At 48.0% G+C, this 26,298-nt stretch overlaps 1 protein-coding gene across 2 annotated transcripts in view; it reads right to left on the minus strand.

The window, feature by feature from the left end:
• The window catches only part of LOC142566085 (uncharacterized), a 284,712-nt gene extending 261,087 nt beyond the window's left edge, over positions 1–23,625 (minus strand). For both annotated transcript variants that reach the window (XM_075676865.1, XM_075676857.1), the window contains exon 1: positions 23,481–23,625. The gene's annotated coding sequence lies outside the window, so the exon portion shown is untranslated. The remainder of the gene's footprint in view (positions 1–23,480) is intronic.
• Positions 23,626–26,298: the final 2,673 nt, after the last annotated feature.

Raw genomic sequence — 26,298 nt, forward strand, 5'->3', positions numbered from 1 at the left:
GTTTGTTCGGCACGTTTTAACTCCATGAATTGTCTTTTTTGTTGCTGCAGTCGCAGTCGCTTGGCTACATCTTCGTCGGTTGGCTCTCCCTGCCTCTGTCGTCGAGCTCGTTGTTGTTCGCTGTGTTTGCCACGAGGAATCTGTTCTTTAGACATTTCCGACGGCGATCCCGATTCACTTTACATATCGGTTTCACACATACGCGCGCGGGCGTATGTGTTAAAAAAACAGGCGTGGTCGCGAAACGCGCGTGAAGAAACGCGCGTATGAAAAGGCTTCACACAGACAGAGGCGAAATCCAGGTTGGTAGGCTAGTAGTGCTATTTCAGAGAAAAAAATATTGCGTGTTTTCTGCAGGATTTCAGACGAACTTGCAAGCTAGTGGCAATCCGACTGCGATTCCAGATCAGCTCTGAAACGAGTGGGTGAAATGTGGCCAACGATGGCCAGAGTGAGGTCGCGTACGTTTGTGAACGTTAAGCATGCGGCTGCGTCTGATGAAAGGGTAAATATCGTTCTCCGCGTACGCTCCGAAAGTCAGAAGGAGCACTTCGTATTTGCGCACGCAGAATGTGTTCTCTCTGCAGCCTATGTCCACGACGTGTGGGTAAATTGTGCGCAGTTGGTAAGCGTGCCATTTCGCGCAGGAAAGCTTTCAAAACGCGAACCAATGGGGCGCTCAACACGGAACCACCATTAATCTCACTGCCCGTCCACAAGGGGTGTAACACTCAACGATCTCTTTGCTCTCCATTAATTTCTCAAACTGCAGAATTGTGCTTCGAGATCTACGTCTCCATCGCGCTCTCGCGATGTATTAACCTTCGTGAAAAAAAAAATAGCGCTGTAATGCGTGTGCTTCCAAGTCGGCCTTAATGCATATGTGCTCGCGGGGAAATATTGAAATCATCCGTCTACACTGACCAGTGGTGCGCAGGTTTCCCTGAAATATAAATGCGACGCTCGCTCTTCATACGTATACGCCCAACGTGACGCTTTATGTACCGTTTTCGCTCTCAGACCTTGTGCAACTGCGCAGTAAGTAGGGCATGCATGAGTCAACGAATGTGCGAGCTGCTATACAACATAATAGCTCCTCTCTTCTCTGTAGATAAGAGGTGGGCTATAAACGATGCGCAGAAAAAAAAAACGTTTGCCATGGATAAGACGAAATATTTGATGCTTGCAGTGAGTGTTATGATAAATCAGGGGCAATTATGAACGTGACAAAGACGGAGAATGAACACAGAAGGACGCAACATGGAACTGAGCGGTCACTTGTATGGTATATGGGCACTTACACCAGCGGAGACTTGGTGAGGTATAATTATAATAAAAACTGTCGAAGTTCTTCATTTGGCCCAACACGTGATGGCGATAACTTAGGAGGCATGTGAATCTCTCTTCTCAGGCTATCTGGCACCCTTACCCTCCCTGATATAATGTGCCGTCGGGCACATCTTTACTTTGTGGCAATGCAAAGCTACTAAAATAATATAAAAAAATAAAATTCAATTTTAGAAACTGGCGGTGCGTTCATCTTTTAGAGATACTTGGTGACTTAAATGTAAATATCAACTGCGTTATAGTTCTTGGGTAATTGTCAATAATATGTTATATGTAAAAATTGTTATGAAAGACGGAACGCACCCGCTGACAAATGCCCAGTGACCCAAGTTGGTCCGACGGTTGGTTTTGAACCCGGTTGCCCTGGCAAAGTGGCCCAGGGCGTAGCAAAGCAGTCTAGCAAAGCCACCCAATTTGGCGGGAAATGGGTTGATCGCGGACATAATGAGAGACGTACCGCAAACTGGGGTAAGTTCCCAAAGAGGGCTAATAGCATTAAAATGTCTATTGTGTGACCTTTCCAGTCCGAATAATCGTTTCCTCAATGCTACATTCAATTCACTATAATCATATGCATCCTCCGCCTGATGGGCTTCTTTCATCTAGTTGACTGCCGACTGGAGTGGTGTTTACCTTAGTGTTTACACTTTTCACCTTTTTTTCTCTTAAGTATGCAATTACAAAAAAGAAAAAGAAAAACGTTGCTGCAGGATGAGCTGTGGCACTTTTTGGCTTACCTTTATTCGTGTCACTGCTTTTCTTTTCATTGTAATTGCGGAGAACTCTTCCACCAGCTCGCTTTTGTGATGGTCTTTCTTGTACACACCATTTACTCTCCACAATTATTCCATTAAAGAAATAAAAGAAGCAAGTTCATATACTGGTTGGTAGCGTACCGGTCTCAGGAACAACAGATCCTGGGTTCAAGTACTGATTCAACTAATGACGCAGGATTCCTTCTGCTTTGATTTGCTTCCTATATGCCATATGCGAACGGCGCTCGGAGAAATTCTGTATATGAGTCGGGCAACACCCTACAACATTGGCCAAGTTATACTAGATCTCGTTTGAAACATACTCGTTGTCTTATGTAAGCATTCAAGCCAAAAATGAAATTCTTCTTTCAACCCTTGCGAGTGTCAGCAAAATGACAAGTAAGCACCGAAGAAAACAGGTAATATGCCACATACGGTATACCGGTACTTCTACATACAAAAGGAACCACTTTCACGCTGTAGTTGTTTAGCACTGGTCACCTGTTCGTGATGTGCTTAACAGACCACGTGCATTGCTTCAATGGATTCCCGGAAAACTACGTGCCGAACTAATCAGAGGGTTGGACAAAAGCGTCAACCATAAACCAAGGTATATATACTGCAGGCATCTCCCATAGACGCGTCAGTGCCTACACACTTTGCTAATCACGCCGGCCGTGCCCGTATATGCAGAACGATTTATCAGCTGAAATTGCTTTGCGCCTGTGTCGTGTTCCCGCAGCGCTTTTGCTCGCACCGCAAAACCTGCGTCTACACCACGCTTATGCATCTGCGCGCGTGTTCCCATCCGCCCGGCGCTCGTCGCCGACAGGCAGCGCGAGCGCAATTTAAGCGCGTGCTTCAACACTGGTGCTAATTGCTTTCTCTGGCGGCGCCCGGTCCCCTTGAGGATTTCACTCTGCAGTGGGCAGCAAAGTGTGAGCCCTCCGGAAAAGTAGTGCCGCTTCACTTGGTGAGGTCGTGGGCGCACGAGCGTGCTCGACGGAGCTCGGCAGAAAAGCCTCCCCAGCGAGTGTTCGGGCCGTCCAACCACGCTCGGCTGGCCCGTCAAGCCGTGGCTGCTTCATCGCGGCACGCTTGTTCCCGGCTTCCCTGTTTGAACAAAGCTGTTCGGCAGTTCCAGCAGCGTCGAGGTGCGGCCATTCGTTCCTCGCGCACCGCCTCTCTCGCACCCTAGGTCCCCGAGCGCCTCAAGCTGGCAGAGGCCGAGCGCGAGAAGCGACGTAATGGCTACAAACTCTCAGTTGAGCGGAGTGCCCACACGTTGAGTGCGCTTTTCTTTCCTGACACTTGAGAGTGAAGCAGTGAGAGTCGTCTTAATATGCTTAATGTGGACGCACCGCTTGCGCCCCTCAAAGGCTTCGGGTTATACGAGCTCCTCTGGCGCCCGTTCAAGCTACCACCCGAAAAAGGTCGGGAGGTGGGAAAAATCGAATAACTGCGCGGAGAACACGGTGCCGAAGTACTGAAGTAAAATAGAAAGACTACCGCGAGCGAGGTTGGTCCCTGAAAAAAAAAAAAAGCATGGCAGAGGACGCTCGGTGTGCCCTGCCGCGGCGCGCAGTACCCCGTGTTCGTCCAGATGCTCTGCCACGCTGCGCGCAGTGCGCCCGCGTCGGTTGTGACAGTGCCGGGAAGCGCGCAGGCTGCCCAGTGAGCATGTCAGTTCGGGTTAAATGAGCTTTGAGCTTTCGTCCCTGAGAGAGGTGTGGCGGCTGTGCGTTCGTGCCCGCAGAGCCCTCGCACACACGTCGACCCCGGAGCGGCAGAGAGTTGCTTTTGCCGCCGCAACGAGCTTTTTTTTTTTTTTTTTGGTCTTCTGCGCGTGGGGTTTCGATCGTTCGCCCTGTGGCACCGGCCCGGAAGCTGCTCTCGTTGGTTCTTTACTTTCTCGCCTCCCGCCATTCGGTTTGTTTTCAGCGCGGCAAAAACGGTTCTTTTCCCGTCTGAGCTCTCTCCATTCGGCGCACGTGGGCTGCAGCGGCGTGGTTTTTGTTCAATTAGAGAATGGGGTTGGATTTAAACTTTGAAAGAGGAAGGGGAAACAAACTATTTGCTCTTGCTTTTCCTCAACCAATACCCCACGTTGTTTTTGCACCCCCTGTCTCCTTCCCTACACGTTTGCTCTCTGCCGAGTTCACAGCCATTCCCTGAGGGACGAGCTCACTTTGCTTTTGCGTCACGCTTTTGCGGCCTCCCCACACTCCCTCTACGCACTTTTAAGCTCTTTCATTATTGCTGCCTCTGGTGTTTGCAAAATGCCCGACGGTGATCAAAAACAAAATGTCCTTTGTTTTACCTTTCATTTCTGGAAAGTTCGTGCGTCTGTATGCTTGCGCGCTTGAAGGCGTGTGCCCAACTGCTATTCTTTGTCTCTTTCAAAGCTTTCTTGTTGTCTGTCTGTTGTCGGCGCGATTCACCTTTCCTGCTGGACTGCGTGAGTTGTAATGAATATTGTTGCTCACTTCTGCGCAATCCTCTTTCCGCCTTTTTTTTCTTATACAGGACGGCAAAGCTAAATGGGGTGCAGCGGATGCCTCGATATGGCGCCTCCATGATTGGCCGCCCACCGAAGGCTCGCCTTGCCAACACTGTCTCTTCCCTTAATTCATGGCCCTGTAGGCGAAGCACGGTCTAAGGTTGCCAAGCCCAACAGCGTTTTCATCAATCAACGGAGCCTGACTTTGTTATTGCTGCCGTACGAGAAGGATTTCCTTATTGACCAAGCGGATCATGCGGCGAGGTAGCTTGGCGGCTAACGCATTTTACTTGAAGCACCGACTCATTTCACTGAACAACTGATCGCTCGTTTCAATTTAGGCAAATTACTTCATCGCAATGACGTATGCGGAAATTATGGGCTTTGATTGCCAAAAAAAAAATTCCAGGTTCCAGCTCAATTATTTCACCCTCGCCTCGGTGATCCATACACACACACAAAAAAAAAAGAAGAGAAAAAGAAGAGGGAAGGGAAAAAAAGATACAGCATATAACGAATATATGGGCTAAGCCGTGAGGGAAATGAGTTTGTTAGCTGGTTTGTTGGCACGTTTGTTTTTGTTGTTGGCTATTCCTCCTCTTCTACGCGAAAAAGTGGGTGAAAGCCTTTCTGCCGTCTTAGCGGATAGTATGTGATTAATGCGATTGCAACCTTACGGTCGAAGCTCATGACCCCCATTACAGTCACGAGAAGTGCGGTAGACGCATACCTAGCCGTATCGAGTAATTGATATGGCTGAATAGTCAGCGTCAAACTTGTAGAGCCTGACGTTATAGCGGCATCGTTTTATCGCCTGTAGCGGAACGAAGGAGACCATCTCTTGCGTTCCGGAACAGTTGGCTCACGTTGTGCCAGCTGTTTTTTCTTTAGCGCAGCGTGAGCCCCCTCCCCCCCCCCCCCCTTTTTCCGAAGACGAGAAGGACTGGGGCCGAAGTCAGGCATCGAATGCCACGCGACGAAAGATTTCGAACGCGAAGAAGCGTACACTCTCGTGATGAGCGGCGCGCTTCCCGAGCGTGACCGAGTTCCGCTGTCCGGCGAGCCACGGGCGAAAGACGGACGCCTGAGCGAGCATTGAGCTTGCAAAAGATGAAAGAAAGGGCGCTTTGTACTTCTGAGGCCGAGCGAGAGAGTGCGCTCGATCGGCTGGGCATGGTCAGCGAGGCGCGCCCGCGCTGCAGCGGCAGCGAATGACGTTGGAAAGCGACAGAGACAGCAACAGCTGTCCCTGCAGCGGCGCAATCGGCCCACGGGACGGAAAATCTGATGCGAATTTTATGGGGGTCCGGCCTGGTGTTTCGAATCGGCGCTGAGTGCGCAGGCCGTCCATATGTCGGCTGCAAGCCCGAGCCGCAATCGAACGGCGAGTTTTGAATTGTGTCGAGAGAGGGACACGAGGTCCTTGTGTGTTGCACACCGCACGAGTTGTTGCGTGATGCGCAGCTGTATTGACTCGTGATATTGGGAAAAGCAGGGTAAGGAAACCAGCACTGACGAAGTCATGAAGGGGGTAGTCTCTTTAAGCCAAAACACGGCACGAGTCATTTGGACGTGTACGCGTGCGAAATCTTCTTTTTGTTTGTCATAAAAGTAATTATGTCTGCTTGCACATACTTGGGATGAGGCGTGGCTTACTGGTCAAGGTGTACCTCGCGTTTCGTTTTCGTCCAAGTTCCAGGAGTAACGTGAGAGGATGCCACATTTTCCATCGAACAAAAAGAAAAAGAGCGAGAGAATGGCGAACCTTTCAACGTTACGTTAACTGTAAGCTGCTTTGGGGAATGTTCGCGCGCTGCTCATACATTGAACTTAGCAGCCAAACATTGCCCCGGGTTTGGCAGAACCTGGAACTAACCATGCAACCCTTTCACTCACCCCTCGTCGGAGCTGAGAACAAGTCGGTGCCCACGCGTCGGAAGCGCAGGTGTGCCGGCAAAGCGCGCGCACCTATACGCTGCTGCAGTTGTGCGCCACTTCTCCCCATGCCCCGGAATCTGTGCCTCGGGGCTCTCGCAGACAAGGCGCCGATGGTGGCGGCCGGAACCGAGAGCGCCCAATTGGGAAGGTCGCGGATGGCCGATCTCTTTTGCGGACCGCGAGCACCGAACTGCGCGCAACGGAGATTAGGCGCAAATCCCCGGCGCCGCCTGATGAGCGGCCGCTTTGGGAAGCTTCGCGAAGCACCTGCCTTGTTAGGCGCACCCCGCTGCTGGTATGCCACGCGCGCGCGCGCGCGCGCGCGCGCGCGTGGTGCCCGGGTTTCCGCGCGGCGGACCCTTGGGTCCCGCCTATTCGGTTGCTCCAGCTGAGCAGCTAGCAAGAGGAAGCGGCTCGGTCAGAACGTCTAGCAGATACAAAAGAAATAAAAAGAAGGCGGAAAGAAAAAGCTCGCAAGGACAGGAAGGACAAATAAACACATACATCATCAAAGAAGCGTAATATACGAGCCGTTCAGAATGAGCCCTGCTGGCGCGGCGAGCTTAACGGCTAAGTGAGAGGCCGACGTCGCGACACTCCTTTCAACACTATACGGAATCGACAGCCACGCGAGCATGGTGAAAATAAGCGCTCTGAGGACAGTGTGCTGATGTTCAGGCATTGAAAAAGGACTGAGATTTTCTTCGAAGAGCTCCTCTCATCACCAATTTGCTCTAACTTAGTGGCATTTAATAAAAGAATTGAAAACCATGGTGAATAATTAACTTGTACTTCAAGTTACGAAAAGGCCACGGTACTATCGACCCGACGACTTTTTTTAATGCTAACGGCACTTACGTACGAACACTGTCGTGCTAAATGGAAATTCGTTGCCTATGGTCGCTGATTTTCTTGCACTTGTACATCACGCATGGCAATCGCACAGAATACATAACACGAGAAATGCAAATCCAGTGTGCTACCAGAAAAGGCAAAACTGCAATATGCGCAATGCATACAAATAGTGAAGGTCAAAAGCCATGTGTAGTGACAGGATTGACGAATAAAGAATGAATGACTATTTACTTTGTCATACTTGTGAAAGCGATGCTTTCTTTGCATGTATACAGGTGAACCCCGATTTTACGAAGTCGACGGGGAATGGTCAAACTTACGTAAAATAAGCAATTTCGTAAAATTGAAACATATGAGAACGCCGAGGCTAAACGACCACTGTATTTCTAGCGAAAAAGTTTGTTATTTTTGCTTGCCTACGCAGCTCTTGTAGCTCGCGAGAGCGCCTGTGTCGCCCCCCCCCCCCCCCCCCCACACCCCGCCCCTTTTTGAGATCCAGCAAATCGCCCGAGGAGGTCGACGGCGTCCATGACCTCGCTAGCTGTCGACCCACAGTCTACGTTTGCGTCAATTCCGTCATGTGACACTTGTTTTGCGTCGGCAACAAGCTTCACAAGGTCCTCGTTACCAAACTTTTCGGTTGCGTTCATGTCTGCACTTGTCTTAGCGCTTACGTAGACTGCGAAGTCCACGTCTGGGTGCATAGCCTCAAGCCAGCTGAGCTGTTCCCGGGAAGTGGAAGCCGATTGTTCGACCTGCTGCTCAGGGCTGGTATCGTCGTGGTACATCGCATCACATCACATAACTTTATTACCTTAAAGGCCCCCAATTTGGGGGTAGTACGTAATGGGTGGGTACAGGTTTAAGTAATCGCATGTACAAAAAAAAAAGAATTGTTGGTTAAATATGGCAGTTATGCAATCAGAAGATGTATATGGCCAGGTGGTTGCAGTGACGCCGTGTGGAAGCCAATTCCAGTCTATGGCTCAGCGAGGAAAGAACGATTGCAGCAAACGTAGTATGAGCACGTGGAAGAGTAATTTGCAGGGGATGACCGATGCCGAGTAAAATGCGTACCGGAGGGCTGATGTAGGGAGGAATACCGAAGGGAACTGCAAAAAAACTTATAGTGCAAGCACATACTGGCGATTAGACGACGACAAGCAAGAGTTGTTAGACCGGATTTCGCTTCTAAAAATTATATCCTGGTATTGTATGAATAACATGAATGAATGAATCTAGTGGCTTGATTCTGTAGTGATTCTAGTGAAGTTATCAAATATATTTGGATAGGGCACCAGATGGGGGATGCATATTCTAGTTTTGTTCGTACCAGGGACTTGTACGCAAGAAGTTTTACATTTGATGGTGCGTGACACAAGTTCCGTTTTAACAAACGGAGAGTTCTGTTAGCTGATGATAGGATGTTTGTGACATGCGCATCTCAGGTTAGGCCTTTGAACAAGGTTACGCCCAGGTATGTGTAAGAACTGGTTAATTCTACTGCGATGCCAGAGATTAAGTAAGGGAATAAAAGGGGGTTGCGTTTGCGGTGAAATGACACGTGTTTGCATTTCGCAGGGTTACGTTCCACGAGCCATTGGCTCATGGTACCTCGCTGCTTCATGGACCATTCCGGAACAGGCATGCCTGACGCAATCATGAAGATTATGGATTGCTTTGTTTCACTCCTGGCGGCGTCCACCACCTCAATCGCCATAAAAACGTAGACCTTCGTTTCTCTGCTCGTCTGCCTGTGGTATATTTTTTTTTCACCTCTTTCCTTCGGGGCAGTGTCGTGAAATCGGGAACGATGGACAATTTTCCTTCATAAGATTGAATTCGTAAATACATTATACCCACCAAAAAACATTTGAGTAATTCTGACTTCGTAAAATCGACGGAAAACAAGGGGCAGGCGGGAGATGGAAATTCAAGACGATGAGCAAAACGAGAACAAGGTGAAAGCGAGAGCCAACGTTTCGACAAGTGAACTTGTATTTTTCAAGGCGCCTTGAAAAAGCAAGTCCACTTGTCGAAACGTTGGCTCCGGCTTTCACCTTGTTCTCGTTTCGTTCATCTTCGTAAAATCGAGAAATTCGTAAAATCGAGGTTCATTTGTATTTTGCTGTACACATCGCATAATTGGCTTCTATATTACGCAAGCACTGCGTACCGCATATAGTTTTCATACAGATGTGTTTTGTACTCCACCCTTCATCTGGCACGCTCACGAGAAGCCGCGTGCCGCTCTGTGGCCAACGTACCCCTTGGAGCAAAATGAGGCCTGGCGGGGAGAAATACCGCCGCCGGCGCATCATACCGCGCTCAAAAAAGAGAGTGTCGCGTCGTCCTCGAGAGGCGTGTTTTCAGCCAACTAATTACGTGGTTCGAGTCGCAAATGAGTCGCTTTGTGCGGCGCCTGCAATTAGAACCGTGGGTCCGGGTCGCCACGCACCGTCTCCCTCGCCCCCCGTCTGCGCGGGCCGCGGACGGCAGAAGCAGCAGCCCGGGCTCGCGGCTCATGACGGCCGATCCTTTTCGCGATTGCCGGCTGACTGGCCTCTCGCGCCGAACTGCTCCCGGGACTTCCCCGCGCGGCTGCGGGAGGGGGTCCTTCATTTTGCGCCGCGATAAATCATCGTCTTCCTGATTTATTGCTTATCAGTCTGGAGCAGGCAAGCGCAGGGTAGATCCTGGCGCACGGCGGCCTCCCAGGACTAGCGGTCATAGTCTGTGGGCGGGAATCTCCGTCCGGCTCGCTGTTCGTACACGGCCGGCCAGATGGAATCGGCGTTTTCGCCCTCGCTCCAGCGCTTGGCCGCCGACCGCCATTGCAACCCTCCCTGCCCCACCTCCTCGCCAGCAGCTTTCCGCGCGTGCCGTTGTTTGTTTCGTGACGTAACGCCACCATGTGCGTGCCGAGTCGTCGACCGCAGTCTCCCTGGAGCATGCGACTCGGCTCTGGTGCCCCCGACCGTGCTTCATCCGATGCGCGTTTTGTCCCTGGCGCCGGTAGTGAGGTGCCCCATCATTTACGTCTTTGTCGGCACGGCATCTGCTTTTCCTGTGTCTTCCGCTTTTTGAAAAAAAAAATTTTTAACTAAACGAATTTGTTATCGGCGTTTCAATAAAGGGAAGACGAAGAGGGTTTAAGAGATTCAGGTTCGTCTTTCATATTGCAGTGCCGCTTTATTTGAAAGTGTGTCATGAGAGAAAAACGAAAGGCGCGCGCGAGAAAAAAAAAAAAAAAAGGTAATTTTTTTCCAAGTAGATAATGTTGCCGTCTCGATTCTGCGCAGAAAAACGGCGGTGAGTTCGCCGTCCATGTTTTTGCTGCTCCTGTTTGTTTTAGAACCATATCACCGCTGGCGCAAGAAGAAATGCTCGGACTGGACTGAAGAAATGAAGCCTCTGCTTTAGCGTCGCCTGATGCGCTGGTTGTTCTTTCTTTAGCCGCGCAGCCCAAGTCCACACCACGTCATCGCCGCTCACTACGCAAGTAACCTCTGTTATCATCGGCATTCTGGCTACACTGCTAACGTTTCTGTAGGGGAGCATATACAGTCACCCTAGCTACACCAAGAAACTCTGAGCGGATAGAGCGACCGGATGATTCCTAAGGCCTCCAATGGCCCTCAGCGTTGATGTTTCGACACTGCCGCCCTCAATATCTTGTTCCCAAATGTGTTTACCTCAGCTGCACATAGTGCGCTGTCGTTTCATAGGTTCGTAAGCGCCCGCCATGTCAGCCTTGTTGTCATGTCCGGTTTTCTTAAGACCGAATTTTCAAGCCGCTATGCTGTAACAAGTTAGAAAGATGGGAAAAAGAAAATAAGCTTAATTTCAGCGCCAATTTCTGTGGCCTGGCTCGAGGGAGTGGCCGTTCGCCGTTCCCTATGCGCGACGAACTCGTTTTTTTTAAATGTTACATTGTCGTCCCACAAGAAAACCTGAAATGCGTTTAGTGCTTCTGAGACCAACGCTTCGAGAATAAGAGGCTGCTTTCAACGCATAAGCAGCGCTTAGGTGAGACATGGTTCCGATCTAAAAGAAAGCTATGTATAAATAGAAGGCATAGCACATAATCGTAGTTTTATTTTTCTCATGCTAATAATTTTTCGATGTGACCGTAATCATGTGCACATGCAACCTGCTTATAAGTCACAACCAGCCACCGTGAAGGTATTAGAAATATGTGAAAACAGCGCGATCAACAACATTCGAGCGCTTGACGATATGGAAAAGTCATGCTGGGGGCAAATCAACAAACACGGGACGGGGTGGAAAACCGAAGGCAGGTGTTTATTGATTTGCGTTTGCCATTTATTTCTCTCAAACATAGCAGTCACGAAAAAGTACCGGCCACCCTGCGGTTCGAGTATCGCGTTTCAATCGCTCAGCGCTGTACTAAGCAGCGCCGCTGTCTTTATGGGACCCCTGTCTTGCCGTCATACGCGGTTTCGTCCCCCCCCCCCCCCCCCACCGTCAATACCATTCCCCCGTACCAACCTTCCTAAATCCAGCAAAAGCGATTGCGGTACCCCTTCCTCCCGTCCTTGTGGAACAAAACCTTTGATGCCATAGCACCTTCCATGTACATGACACATGCGGCCACTCTTTAAAAGTTGCACGTCACGCAGCGCGTAAGAGGAACTACAATGTAAAGACAACCACCATCCCTTAAACCTATACTGTCGCCTTGTAGTAGCTGTAGGTCCAGACGAGAGCCTCCTGGCTCCAATTCCGCAGGTCCAGCAGAAGGTAACTGAATCGGCATCGATAGATAAACCATTGCTTCAAGCGAGCCGCGCAAGCCCGGAATCGAATGTATGGCCACGCTCACCGCAGCGCTCACGGGCCTCAGACTGTCAGCGCGAGCAAGGACAGTGCACTCAGATATCGCCGTCGGACTCTGTCGTCAAAGCCATACTGCGACAAATAATCGCCGCCCTACAGCTGCTACTGTCCGGTTTAAATACGCCAGTGGCGCCAACAGCGGCAAAAATTATGAACGCTATAGACAGTCTCTTCGCTACGCTGCAGTAACTTATACCTCTGCCCGCGAAGATGACTGTGCTGTGCTGTGAAGTGTATACGTACGCATTACACAGAAACGTTGTGCTGTGCAGCCCTCATCATATCCACCATACCACCACCTTCCTTCCTCTTCCTATCCTATCTCTGTTATTCCCCAAACCCCTTCCCCAGCGTGGAGTAGCAGGCTAGAGGCATTTCGCTCAGGCCGACCTCTCCACCTTTCTGCCATTAAATATTCTCTCTCTCTCTCTCTCTCTCTCTCTCTGTTGTAGTGATAGTGAAGAACCAGGCAGTGCCAAAATTGTGAATCATGAATCTAACTCTTTGTGGTGCGAACTAGTGGTCCCCCCCCCCCCCCCTTGAAGATCATCATCATCATCATCATCAGCCTGGTTACGCCCACTGCAGGGCAAAGGCCTCTCCCATACTTCTCCAACAACCCCGGTCATGTACTAATTGTGGCCATGCCGTCCCTGCAAACTTCTTAATCTCATCCGCCCACCTAACTTTCTGCCGCCCCCTGCGACGCTTCCCTTCCCTTGGGATCCAGTCCGTAACCCTTAATGACCATCGGTTATCTTCCCTCCTCATTACATGTCCTGCCCATGCCCATTTCTTTTTCTTGATTTCAACTAAGATGTCATTAACTCGCGTTTGTTCCCTCACCCAATCTGCTCTTTTCTTATCCCTTAACGTTACACCTATCATTCTTCTTTCCATAGCTCGTTGTGTCGTCCTCAATTTGAGTAGAACCCTTTTCGTAAGCCTCCAGGTTTCTGCCCCGTAGGTGAGTACTGGTAAGACACAGCTATTATATACTTTTCTCTTGAGGGATAACGGCAACCTGCTGTTCATGATTTGGGAATGCCTGCCAAACGCACTCCAGCCCATTCTTATTCTTCTGATTATTTCCGTCTCATGATCCGGATCCGCCGTCACTACCTGCCCTAAGTAGATGTATTCCCTTACGACTTCCAGTGCCTCGCTGCCTATTGTAAATTGCTGTTCTCTCCCGAGACTGTTAAGCATTACTTTAGTTTTCTGCATATTAATTTTTAGACCCACTCTTCTGCTTTGCCTCTCCAGGTCAGTGAGCATGCATTGCAATTGGTCCCCTGAGTTACTAAGCAAGGCAATATCATCAGCGAATCGCAAGTTACTAAGGTATTCTCCATTAACTTTTATCCCCAATTCTTCCCAATCCAGGTCTCTGAATACCTCCTGTAAACACGCTGTGAATAGCATTGGAGATATCGTATCTCCCTGCCTGACGCCTTTCTTTATTGGGATTTTGTTGCTTGCTTTATGGAGGACTACGGTGGCTGTGGAGCCGGTATAGATATCTTCCAGTATTTTTACATATGGCTTATCTACACCCTGATTCCGTAATGCTCCATGACTGCTGAGGTTTCGACTGAATCAAACGCTTTCTCGTAATCAATGAAAGCTATATACAACGGTTGCTTATATTCTGCACATTTCTCTATCACTTGATTGATAGTGTGAATATGGTCTATTGTTGAGTAGCCTTTACGGAATCCTGCCTGGTCCTTTGGTTGACAGAAGTCTAAGGTGTTCCTGATTCTATTTGCAATTACCTTAGTAAATACTTTGTAGGCAACGGACAGTAAGCTGATCGGTCTATAATTTTTCAAGTCTTTGGCGTCCCCTTTCTTATGGATTAGGATTATGTTAGCGTTCTTCCAAGATTCCGGTACGCTCGAGGTCATGAGGCATTGCGTATACAGGGTGGCCAGTTTCTCTAGAACAATCTGTCCACCATGCTTCAACAAATCTGCTGTTACCTGATCCTCCCCAGCTGCCTTCCCCCTTTGCATATCTCCTAAGGCTTTCTTTACTTCTTCCGGCGTTACCTTCGGGATTTCGAATTCCTCTAGACTATTTTCTCTTCCATTATCGTCGTGGGTGCCACTGGTACTGTATAAATCTCTATAGAACTCCTCAGCCACTTGAACTATCTCATCCATATTAGTAATGATATTGCCGGCTTTGTCTCTTAACGCATACATCTGATTCTTGCCAATTCCTAGTTTCTTCTTCACTGTTTTTAGGCTTCCTCCGCTCCTGAGAGCATGTTCAATTCTATCCATATTATACTTCCTTATGTCAGCTGTCTTACGCTTGTTGATTAACTTCGAAAGTTCTGCCAGTTCTATTCTAGCTGTAGGGTTAGATGCTTTCATACATTGGCGTTTCTTGATCAGATCTTTCGTCTCCTGCGATAGTTTGCTGGTATCCTGCCTAACGGAGTTACCACCGACTTCCATTGCACACTCCTTAATGATGCCCACAAGATTGTCGTTCATTGCTTCAACACTAAGGTCCTCTTCCTGAGTTAATGCTGAATACCTGTTCTGTAGCTTGATCTGGAATTCCTCTATTTTCCCTCTTACCGCTAACTCATTGATCGGCTTCTCATCATGATGATGATGATGATGAATCATTCGTACTAATCGTTCGTTCTGAGAATGTATCACACGCAACCGCGTTCACGTGGCGCGCGCAATCTGTCTACAGACGAGGGGCTGCATTGACAAAGCTTTTCTTTCGTAAGCACCTTTTGCCATTGACCGGCCTCCTTCGCTAATAATAAATGCACCATCAGCAATGGCTCACATTCACTCTTACGAACAAATCTAGCGTGAGTGATTTTGTGCGAATACGGAAGAAAACTCTGTCGCTATATAGAACGAGCGACCACATTCAAGAAATCCCAGATGCAGTAGGCGGAGGGACAAACCGATGACAGTGACAATACGAGGGAAAATAGTAAACGTCAAAATTTTTAATTAAAGAAATGCCTGTTTTTTACGTGCCAAAACCACGGTGTGATTACGGGGCACACCGTAGTGGGGGACTTCGAATTAATTTTCACATCCATGGGGTTCTTTGAATCTACGCAAGTACACGAGTGCAAGTACAAGTACCTCGTCGAAGCGCGTCCTCCGCGACCGGGAACATCCCGCCCCTCAAATCCCCCTCACACACACAATTTGTTTTTCGGAACAGATTTCTTTAAGAGCTACCCTTTTGGCAGAGAATCACTTCCACCTCTTGACGTGCATTACTTGAAGAGACGCGTCTTGAAGACGCGACGACTACTGACATAGCTTTCCGAGCAAAAGGCAATCACCAATTAGGCAATTAACAAATTCGCGCTGACTGGCGTATGCCACCTGTAACTTAAGTTTACTTACCTTCGGTTACATCTCGATATTGCAGATCTGAAACTAGTCATTAATGGCAGATCCATTCAGCAGACGTCCCGAGACTAGCAGTAGTCATGACAAGTCTGTCATTAAAGTTTGCTGCGAAATTCATTCGCGTCCCAGTAATTATTTCCCTTAAATGCGTCCCTCCCGCACAACTCGAAGAAACAAATTGGAACAGCAGTGTATATTGTGGAAGAATTTAGGAACGGAGCGTCGAACTTTCTCTAATTGAACATTCCTTTAGCTATGACTACGTTCAGTTCTGCGATTGCAGCATACAACCTAAAGCGTATTCTTAAATATCAATTAGGGAAACCATGTCAATTGCGTTATTGAACATTACGACGTGTTTGCGAGTGTGCCAAGTTATTAAAGTAATCCAGCTGAAATAACTTCTGCGCTATTTCCCTCCGGTAGTTCAAAAATGTAATAAAATATGCGGTATGCCCGGTGTTTCAGCGAAGATGACATGAATAATGAAGTACGGCGAAGATAAAAATGCTACTTCTCCAGCAACATTCGCGCCGGAGGACATCACAAACTGTGGGATAATCACGGATGAGCCATTTAATTAACGAACATAGCTGTACTATCTTATTATCCCAGGACTCACATTATGATAGCGGACATGAAGGCGGTAAGTGCTTAAGGTATGCCCATTTAATAGGTATACCGAGACTAGCTCCAGTTCAAAGATATCTGTCGGCAGACTACTAGCGAACTAAGTTCCATTCCACTAATCCTAGAAAGCATTCCTTTAACAGTTCTGGAAAAGCAATGTATTGAGCCCCCCCCCCCCCCCCACACACACACACACACACGTGCGCGCGCGCATTCTCTTGTTTCTCTTGGGATGTTGTGGAGTAAAGATGTTAATTGCTGATTCCAGTACATAAAAGCAAACCTTTGGTATTGTATCTCTTAAAACCAGTTAATATGAATAAACGAAGCAATGCATGAAACTAAACCTTCGGCATTGCATTTCGCAAAACCAATTAATTTGTATGAGCGAAGGGCGAAGGAATGTCTGAGGAAATTGACAATGCAATCAATCCCAGCTTCGAAGCAATGTATAAAACTAAACCTTCGACATTGCATTTCGCAAAACCAATTAATTTGTATGAGCGAAGCGAGAAGGAATGTGTGAGGAAATTGGCAATGCAATCAACCCAAACTTCATCATTTTACTTTACTTTCAGTGCGTATTAGTCGAATAAAGAAGAGTAGCTGGCAACTATTGCGCGCAAGGATTCCAGCAAATAATTATCTAACCAGTCGCCGCGTTGAAGCCCCCGGGGGCAAGGAAAAAAAAAAAAGAAAACGACTTCTTTATAACAGGACCGCAACATTTCTGAGAGGTACGGGCGTTCGTAAAAAAAAAAAAAAAAAAATAAAGGGGCTGCTTTAGGCTTCAATACGATGCTGTTGCTACGATCACGTGGCACGCAGAGAACGTGCTTGGAAATCTTCTACGGCTCTTCTTACGTTGTCTCCAAGCTACGTACGGAACCCGCGATCAAAAGTCTGAGTGCCAGCGGTTCGCGGCTGTTTCCCACGCCACAAGTTCAGAAAAGAAGAAAGTCGCTAACATCGATAAGAATTCTTACGAATTTCGGCCGGGGCATCACGTTTCTAAGGAAAATTGCATTTTTCGTTCGAGATTCGGACCACGCAACATGCGCGACCTTCTTTTGAGAGGTGCATAGGGAAAAAAAGAGAACAAAGAAGAAAGAAAACAAATCGTCATTGGTTGCGCGTATAACGTGGACCAAAAGTAAGCAAGAGATAAACGTTAGCGGTTTCCTATTTTCTTGTGCATACCGTTTGCCTTGCCCCATTTCCCGTTCGAGTGCGGCAAGTTTCTTCGATTTCACGTTTCGCCTACGTGGGGAAAAAAAAAAAAAACGTCTCGTGCATAAACGTGCGCGCGGAAATGCGTTGCTCGAGGCTCAGTATGCCTTGCCAATTCTGCTCCAACATCCGTACGGAAACGATTTCATTTTGCGTTCCGCCGAATCGCGCTCTTCATGGTGTGGAACCTCTGACTTGGTTTTAATCTGCCATCGACTAAATGCTTTCCTTTCTTCATTTTTTTTTTTACTTTGGTCGGCGCTTCCGGGTGTGCCGCCGTCTGCAGCGCTTCAACGCTTCGTAAGTTCAGCGCCTTGCATGAACACAGCAGTATCACGTCGCAAACGCGGAAGCGGACTCGGCCGAAGCTTGATACGCACGGCTTGTCAGTCACAATTCCGTGCTCCCCTCCTTCTCCCCTTCTCCGGTCTACAGGTCTAAAAGTTGTGTTTTTTTCCGCACCGGGTTTGATTGTACCGGAGTCTTGTTATTCTTACGAGCGTGTTCACCGCCTGGTTATGTTGGAGGATGGGCGCGCGTGTGGTCGTTATTGATTTTTTTCCCAAACTTTTTGCTTTTGTCAGTCACCCGACGTAAGCCGAGGCGCTTCCAAAAGCCCCAACCTCCGGGGAGGCGGCGCTCTTCCCTATTCCGCCAGAACCAAAACATTTCGATCTTATGGAAACTGCTGCAAATGCCCCGGGCGGCAAGAAAAGGAAATGGGAGCGGGCTTGTTGTGCTGCACGCATGGCTTGATTGAAACTCTTTGTGTAAACAGACCCATCCGGGCGGCGCCAACTGCACGCGATTATAACTGCTGCTGCTGCCGCATTATCGCTTTTCTTTGTTCTCTTTCTGTAGACTTTCGCACATTTTTTTATTCTTCAAGTGGATTGCCAACGTATAGTTCTATAGTGTATAGGAAGTGGGCCGTTGGAAAAGAGGCATCTACGTTTCAGTGGTATGTCACTGTTTTAATAATAATCGTTATTATTATTGTCGCGGTGGGATTTGCTTTCTGAGATAACGCGAAGTTTGATGCTCCCATGCCAGTCGTGTCATAGGTGTTTATTCATAAGCTTTTCTCAGCTTGTGTCAAGGTTGCTTCAGGAGTTACGTGGGCTCTGCCGTACGAGTGTCGAGCACGTGTCACCATTATATAGCACAGTCAAACGCATTCCACTGATGTTGCAATAACTTTTTTTGCACCTAACAGTTTGTACCTAACCAGAGAGAGAGAGAGAGAGAGAAAGAGAAAGGAAAGACAGGGAGGTTAACCAGAGATTATCTCCGGTTGGCTACCCTGTACTGGGGGAGGGCCAAGGGGAGGCGATAGGTGAGAGAGAGAAGGATAAAATAAACTACACACAAGATGTTCCATGTTCAATGCATGCAATGTATTTGTTCGACGAAATCGTTGATTCTTTGGTTAAAGCAGTTCCAAGACCCTTCGCTTCTACTTTGGGGACGATGAAGTTTCGGAAGTAGGCAAGAAGTACAAATTCATTTCTAAGAAGGTAACGCAGACAAACGCAGACAAAGTGACAGGAGAAAAGAACAGAACCACGTATTGCGTACCGGACAACTTCTCGCAATATTCTCTTTGTTCAAGATTTCCAGCTTTTCCAGCGTTTGGTGTTGTGAATTCATTTGGCCTCGGGCTGGCCATGCATCTGCCAGCATCCTGGTTAGAGACTCCGAAAGGTGCTGGTCTTGAGTTCGATCCCGGGATCAGGATAAGTTTTCCTCAACTGCGAAGTTTCCCTTTCTAGCATAGCGGAACAAGTGAGTACCTTTATTACATTCTGCTACACAGGTGGATGACAAAACTTTTGTGGCCTGATACTTACTCCTCTTCGCGGAGTTACGTAGAACACTTTTGAATGAAACATGCAACTTATGAACAAAAAGAGCTCTCACAATGGTTGGCAAGCTCTTTAAGGTCTCCTATCCCGTGCGACGTTGTTCAATCATCGCGGTTGTGTAGAGGCTGCGTTATAAACCTTCTGAGGGAAATTTCTGCGCATGTTTGATTGTTAAGCTCAAACTTTGCCCAATTAAGGCAATGTTCACGCAGAAGCATCAGATACAGGGAACTTGAGTACCGGTGCACAGGAACACAGAGGCTGCAAGCGTCTACATGCCCAGAAATTCGGGACATCAGCCACTTGCGCTTCGCGGTCGCGTCACTAAATGAGAAACAAATTTCGAACATTGAGTGCATAGCAACGCTTCGCTATACGCCCAAGTATTTTCACTTTGACATATTGAAGGTAATCCCCTTACTATATGCCAAGTTTGGCTCTAGTGCAATAGCTTTAATGCGTTCTACGGCCGCTTTTTTGTTTCATTGGAGACTGCATAGCAATATGTTTAGAAATTATTACCAGAGAAGTGCGTCTTCATCCGCCCAAATCACTGAATTGACGTAATCAATATGACTCAGTCTTCCTATACGTGTGATGTTTGCTTAATTCTGCAAGGCTTCTGAGGTTAGAAAAGCTCTTTTGTAAAGCTGCCCTGCACTGGAGCCACCTTACGGGGGCACGTGCTTATGAGAACATCAGACGCCCCAAAGCACGTGCATAAAATTTGCAGCGCTCTTATTCAAAGTAGCATTTGTGGAAGGTGAAAACATATCTAGAAAACACCAAAAGGTAAACAACTTATTTCACACCAGAGTCACTTTCTTCCAAATTTCGCATCCACCTTACCGCAAACCAATTACGCAATGCAGTGAAAACAACACATAAGTTACAGCTGCGAACAAACAAGGTGAAACAAGTTTCTCGATAAATAATGAAATTAATAAAAGCGCAGCCTCCAAACAGAAGGTATTAAAAAGACGCAAAGGCAAGAAAAAAATGTTTTAGTTACTCATGTTGCAGGACATGCGGAGTAGCCCCAACGACCCATATTCCTGGGTTGTACATGGGCGCGCAAACAATATTTGCTGAAGCTTTCGCCATTATCAGTAAACAGAGACAGAGTATGTCACTAAGAAGCGATGCGCACCTGTAGGTGTATTACACTAATGTTAATTCTTGGTGCGTGGCAGTCTTGCTCTAGTTTTGCTGCATTAACTGGCCGCTCACAGTTTGGACTGGTCACTCCGACGCGTTATGCCAGTGCGACATTAGTATACAGGCTCTTCAAACCACCGGTAAAATATAATTTACATAGCGCGTTAAGCGTTGCACAGCTATCTAGAGATACTCTCCGTACTGATCGTGTTCCCAGAAATGTACTGCAGGCAATCAGAACGGCCGCGAGTAATATATAAAAGAATCCGGATGTTATTGAGCCTATATCCCATAATAGATGCAAATCAGACTTGTACGTAACAAATTACATGTACTTAGTTACGTGTAGTCAAATAACATTTCCGGTAGTTTTGCAGTTTATTGGTTACATTTTTGAACTTAATATTGATTACCGTAATTCAATTAATTCTTTTTCAGTAACCAATTACACGTAACTAGTCACGTCAATGACGAAACAAGTTGTAATAGGCGACATAATTTCGGGCACTTGAATCTGGTAGCAACTAAAGCAGGACGCCCGTGGCTAGGCGGCGCGCAGCAGCCCCGCGGGTGTGATGTTCAGGCAAACAAAACCCGGGCGCTCAATATTTATTTCGTCATCTTGACGTTCCACCCTATGCCGGGCAACAATTTAACCTAGCGTTGCCATGGCTCCATAGCGATGACCACTTCGGGCTCTGATGCCAGGAAACCACCCGCGGACAATTTTTGCGGCTTTTCATTGTCACTACTGGGAGCGCCTGCAGCGAGCCCCAGCAGCAAGGAAGCGCTGCGCTTCATGGAGGACCGAGACGCCAGCATCGGGACATTAAGTGACCGCAATCTTGGCAAGGCGTTCGCACGTTACAGCACCGCCCTTCCCTTCAGCGCATACATCGAGCAAGTTTTTAGTGTCGCCGCTGATTTCCCCGCTATACAACGAGGGAGGCTGATTGTCAGAAATTGTGAAAAGAAATTGTTAGTGAAGATGAACCACGTGCGAATATGCTGCAGTGACCACAATGAGAGAGCCTGAGCAGCTCGTTTTATTTGCTGGAGCTGTGAAGTGTTAAATAAAGGTTCGGAGAAAAGTAACGTAAACGTAAACCATTAGAATTTGGTATTTGCTCAGTTATTTTCGTGGTACAGTAATTGGTAACTGCAATAAATTACATTTTGGACGACGCAACTGTAATCGGTTACTTTTTTTTTTTTGTCTGTGTGTGTGCGTGTGTAACGTGTACAAGTCTGATCCAGATTGACTCCCGTGCCGATGCAATGGGGCTCGTGAGACTCGTGGCACTCAGGCCTCGTGAAGCTCAGTTGATCGTTCCATCTCCCCAGCTGCTGTTCGCTAGCGTTTCGGCAAGGCAGCTGTCGTAACACGTTTCCTCGGAAACGTCCGCCGAGTCCGGCGCTGTGGCCGGTCGCGAGACGCATTTAATATTTGGGGTTTTACGTGCCAAAACCACTTTCTGATTATGAGGCACGCCGTAGTGGAGGACTCCGGAAATTTTGACCACCTGGGGTTCTTTAACGTGCACCTAAATCTAAGCACACGGGTGTTTTCGCATTTCGCCCCCATCGAAATGCGGCCGCCGTGGCCGGGATTCGATCCCGCGACCTCGTGCTCAGCAGCCCAACACCATAGCCACTGAGCAACCACGGCGGGTTCGCGAGACGCATTCGCCACCGAAGTGCACTGCCTGAGGCAGGGCATCTCGGCAGTATTGTATACAGGACTGCACTGGCAGCATGTTAGCCCGGAGAAGGCAGCTATTATTCGAGTCCGGCCTTCACAATGAAGAAGCATGACGTTTTCGAAAGCCTCAGCAATCGCCGGTTAACTCCACCGTAACATGCAGACGCGGTGCATCGATAACATACATGTTCAGCGTAGTACATCTTCGTAACGGCGTTTTGGTGACGTATATGCCTGCACGCGACGCATCTGACGGTGCCACCCACATGGCGTACCACCGAGATGGCAACAGCGCTCGAGGAGCGTACGACGGAAAGTTTCTTCCAAGAATAATGCTGACGAGTACGAAGTTAGCGGCGAAGATTAGGAAAAGGAATCAAGGGGCCATAATTTGTAAAGGGTTATTTTGGTCCCATTTTATTTACTTCTTATCACCTCATTCGTCCAGCTGACCGGCCAATCCCGGTGATAGCAGGGGCATGGCAGCGTGTGAGCCAATGTCGAAGGAAAAAAAGAAAACGCGGAAAATTAAAGGACCGTTTACAAAATAGGGTCCAGTTCCTTTTTTTTCTCTTTTTTTAATCTTTGATGTAGCAGCGATTGGCTGAATTAGCTGTTCGGCGCTTTGGTGCGTATATGAAGGTAACAGATGATCAAGATGTACAATGGCACCGCAAGCAGTTGGAATTGATTAACCATTCTCACTGCATGCTCACAGCTGTTGCGGCTGTGCTCGCAAATTGACACGTGCGCTTCAAGAAAAGATTGAACGCAAAATTGATTGAATTGGGAGAAGTATAAAAAGGCGCCATTATATTCTTGCTTTTTTTTCCTGTGCTTCTTTTTTTTATTCGATGTGATGACCTAGATAAGCTATACGCACGTGATTCAAGAACCGAAATGATGACAGCGATGACAGCGTATCTAGTGTAACTAATTCTCAACAAGCGGCACGTCTAATCGAAATTGACAACCTGCGCAACGACACTGAGACACAATGCGCGTTTACGGTGAGCATGACAGCATAAAAGGAAATGACTGTGTTGCCCGAAAAGCGGCAAGCGACAGTTGTCTGTGGGCAAGCGGAAGCACAGCCTGTTCAACGCCCGCCGTCCGTCCGCGCTGTCCGGCATGGGACACGCGGAGAGGGTGAGCGCACGTTGAAAGGCAGGCAGCCGCGACGGCCGTGGCAAGGCGTGCACTTGACGCGCTGTCCGGCGACGCGCGTGTTCTTACCGGTGACGGAGTTTTTCGAGCGGAGATGGGCCTCGGCGGGAGCTTTCCCCAGGCGCGCTCAGCGGGACCGCGTGGCCGGGCCGCGTCGAGTGGGCATCACGAGCCGTGCTCTCGGCTGAAGCGGCGTGCCGGGGCGCAGGCGGAGTTCGGAGTGCCGGTGGCGCCGGCGCTGAGCGCGAACCCCGTGGCGGACATCGATCTCGCGCGGTGCCCCCCGTCCGCCAATGGGAACAGACCGCGCGGCGCGCGAACGCGGGGCCTGGCACGGCGCGTGGACAGCGTGCTGCTTTTTTTTGTGGCAGTGGGGGCCCCAAGCCCGTTCACGCCGCGATAAACTTCTCGAGGAGAACGCGCCACTTCTGCCCGGACGTTCTCGTCTCGTCGTTCGCTGCACCCTCCGGCTCGTCCCTCCCCACCAACGCCCCTGTCTCGTCTTAACTGAAAAGTGCCGCTGTCACGCATGACGCAGCTGGCGTGGGATTTCTCAAACATTCACGGTGTCTAAGGAGCGTGACAAAAAATAAGAGCCACAAACAAACAGATAAATGATTTCGTCTCTATTCGTGTCTGTTCCTTCTGGCCGGTATTTGAGTTGCTGGGAAATTTCTACTTTGGATCACTTTCTTGCCGAGCCCTTTTAGCACAGAATGTTGCATTTCTGGAGTGTTCGCAATGATGGCCAATTGCTTTGATGAGACCTCTGTTTTGTTCTCCTTGGCTTGTTCCGGAACAAAATCACGCGTAGCGGTTCACGGAGTACTAATGATGGGATATACTGGCAGGGCTTTAGAGAGGTTAGAAACGAAGCTTACACTGTCAGTCAGGAAATAACCAGGACGCGATTCAGTAATTGAAGGGGTTTAATGTACCAGAATAGCCCAGGGCTATGAGAGACCCCGCAGTGGAGGGATACGGATTAATTTTAACCAGCTGATTTCTGTTTTTGTTAACGTGCGCCGGATGCTGCATGCACAGGTATTCTTGCGTTCAGCGGCCATCCGAATGCGGCCGCGAGGAAATAAGCCCAGGACCTTATGTTTAGCGGAAAGCGCCACAGCAAGTTTGCCCACCATCGCGGTAGGTAAACAGGAAGCGCTCCCATCGGTAGCGATGAAAGAGCACTGACGGATCCTCCCTGTCCACCGCTCAGTATTTGCTTTCTCGGATGTAACTACTGCTACAGAGAGAGCTAGTTAGTGGCAAACTCTCGGCCTCAAAACGGGGACCAAAACCCAGCGTCATGCCATGGCTTCCGATAATACGAACACGCCCGTGCTTCCTGACCTCGCGTGGCAAGCTTCCGTGTTTCCACTTTCTGAAACCTTCAACTATACATCAAATCAATTTAGACAGGCGCAACATTTTTTGAAAACTCTATTCACATCTCTTGACGGAAGAAGGGCCGATCATTAGCCGATAAGCGGGGGTCAAAACTTCCTCTCTTTTTTTTTTTTTTACTTTCGCGCCCAGTTTGCTTCGCCGATTAAGTGGATGTGGCGTAACGGATTTCAGAATCAGTTTATATTTCTTTAGTGCAGGAAAACATTTCGTAAACTCTCAGGCTGAGTATTTGCCTAGTCTTTAACATAATCATCGCTTATTTATAAGCAATTAACTCGCCTCCTACAAACGCTGTAAAGATTCCCGGCGCTCCAGGGAGCTGTTCGATATTTAAAACGGTGCCGCTCCCCCCCCTTTTTTTTCCCCCTTTGATGCACCAAGTTTTCACTCAGATTAAAACCCACCTATATCGTACTACTACTGACGCCCAGTTCACAAGCGCAACCTAACTTACAATTAAACTTTACCTGGCCTTTTAAATGTGCTATCACCTGAGTATACATCATGCACTGAAGTTAGTCATCCTTTTCATCTTTTTCTTTCTTTTTTTTTTGTCCCTCATTTGAGCGGGAAGGCTGGCTCTGACGTGATCACTTGTGAATGGTTTAAAAGTATAGCGAACACAGCTCTAGGTACACATGCTGTACGGGGCTGTGCGCTATGCAATAATTGCGACTTTGCTAATTATTGACCCCCTTTTGAGAGCTTAACCACATATTGTTCAAAGCATCCGCCAATAGCTACAAATGGTCTACTCGGTTCCAGCAAAATTTTGCATCTTCCTGTAGCAATCATTTCAATACACCAACACATATGACCAAAGCAATGAGCCCGGATACGGGACCCTGACAAGTTTGCGCAGGAAGTTCCGTTAACAGCTGAGGTTGCAAGAGTATTTATTTTTATTTATTTCCATATCACAAAACACAGGTGAACAAACGCTTGTCGGACCTGTAGCCAAAGGCTAGTTGAAGGTCTTATGAACCTTCAACTTTTAGAGGCAGAACCTAGCATAACAGCAAGATAATAGGTAACGCAATCACTATAGAGCGAATCTACCAAAAAAGCAAAAAAACAAACCAAGTTCAAAGTAACGTACGTCATGATAACAATGGATGAGATAACAATGCTATACAGAATAGTAGCTAGTGCAATCAAATAACAAATAATAACATCTGTTATGTGAATTACATACCACATGAGAAAAGAGATTTCAAGTTTTTATGCTGTGCAAAGTACAAAAATGTAGTTCATAGTTCGAGCGTATGTTGTTCTTAAAGAGCATACCACCCAATGCAAAATTCATTATTACAATATTAGCACAACAAACAAACCAGTGTATCTCCAAATGACCACCGTATAAACTAAAAGAAAGAACTTATTATTGCCTCAGTGTATGGACAATCGAGTATGGCTTCTGGATGTTTTAATGTGATATTAACTAGATTCAATAGTGTTGTTTTAGAGCACTGTGGCA

Source organism: Dermacentor variabilis, chromosome 1, assembly GCF_050947875.1.
Source record: "Dermacentor variabilis isolate Ectoservices chromosome 1, ASM5094787v1, whole genome shotgun sequence".
In the NCBI taxonomy this organism is placed as follows: domain Eukaryota; kingdom Metazoa; phylum Arthropoda; class Arachnida; order Ixodida; family Ixodidae; genus Dermacentor; species Dermacentor variabilis.